This window comes from Puntigrus tetrazona, unplaced genomic scaffold (genome assembly GCF_018831695.1).
Source record: "Puntigrus tetrazona isolate hp1 unplaced genomic scaffold, ASM1883169v1 S000000604, whole genome shotgun sequence".
NCBI classification, from domain to species: domain Eukaryota; kingdom Metazoa; phylum Chordata; class Actinopteri; order Cypriniformes; family Cyprinidae; genus Puntigrus; species Puntigrus tetrazona.
The window spans coordinates 1-1,356 of NW_025048234.1; the positions used below are offsets into that span (position 1 = coordinate 1).

Sequence of the window (1,356 nt, forward strand, 5' to 3'; positions counted from 1 at the left end):
AAGGAGAGCCTCGAGGAAAGGAGCGATAAGGAGCAGGAGAATCCTGTCCCTGAGAGCGAGAGTGCTGTTGAAGAGGATCCGCTGGGGCCCAAGTGCTTCTACAATAAAGCCAAGTGCTTCTTCGACAACATCTCCTCAGAACTCAAGTCGAGGTACGAGGCGTTTGTTTCGGCAGGAACGTTTCCTCGGGGTAATCTCAGTCTCTTTCTCTCTCCAGACGTACCACATGGGCTGAGGAGAGGAAGCTGAATGTGGAGACCTTTGGGGTCCCTGGGAGGTTTCTGAGGGGCCGTGGGTTTCGAGGTAATTTCAGAGGGAGACGGGGCCGAGGGGCAGCGCAGCACCCTGTCCCGCAGAGAGTAGGGAGCGGACGGCTGTGAGGCCCGGTGAGAGTCAATCTGTTTGAGTCTGTTCTGAGTCAGCTGGAGGTTGAAGTTCAGGGCTGCGTTTCCTGTTAGCCTGCTGATTAACCACCGCAGTATGATGCATTACAGAAGAGATGTATCTAGTCAAGTCTGTTTCCCTAAACGCTCTACTAATATTGTTCACCCTTGTTGATGACCTGTTCTTAACTTCTGTGTTTTAGCCGATCTGAGCTGCGGTTTTATCCATCATGGCACCTGATGACTAATTTACTGTCGTTGCAGGTTTCTTGTTAATGCAAGAAACTTTCTAACCACAGGTCGAGAACTGTAGTTCATACCATGTAAACCTTTCAAAGCTGATTTGCAAATATTAATGTTTTTGGGAAACGCAGCCTGACGTGGTTCTCAAGATGAGGAACATGACTGGTTCACCTGTGTGCCGAGTCTTTTATCGTCATGCTGGCTCTGAGTGAATGGTTGCAGCTTTGGCTTAAACTTGCCTCTTTCCTCCAGATTCAGCCTTTCTCTGGGATGTGGACGAGTCTCGTCTGTGAGCTTGGTTTCTAGTGTCTGAGGTTCTTCAGTGGTAAATATCACTAGACTGTTCTCGTCCTCTTGTGAAAAATGGCTACGTTATGTTAAACTGCCTCTTTTCTTTTTGTTTAATGTAAAGAATCTCGCAGCTTTAATGTGAAATGCACCTTAATCGATCACTGATTTTTTGCATCTGAACTAGAATAGCACTTTTATTTGCATGTACAGCTAATTTAATGGCTATACAGGAATATACATTGAGATGGAGTAGATGAACTTCAGCCTATGCTATGGGGTCCCCAATTATTTATTTTATTATTATTTTTTTTTTCATTTTATTTTTTGCGTGTGTGTAAAATTGTAAGGGGATATTGTACTTGATTGTCATTGTTAATAAACATAGGAAATGAATCTTGACACTGTTTTAGTGCCTTTTTTTTTTTTTTTTTTTTTTTTT

The 1,356-nt window shown here is 43.7% G+C and overlaps 1 long non-coding RNA gene across 1 annotated transcript; it reads left to right on the forward strand.

The window, feature by feature from the left end:
• The first annotated feature begins 6 nt into the window (after positions 1-6).
• On the forward strand, positions 7-1,316 carry LOC122334647. Its single transcript, XR_006248799.1, has 3 exons — positions 7-152; positions 218-386; positions 879-1,316. It is a non-coding gene; the product is annotated as an uncharacterized LOC122334647 (long non-coding RNA).
• Positions 1,317-1,356: the final 40 nt, after the last annotated feature.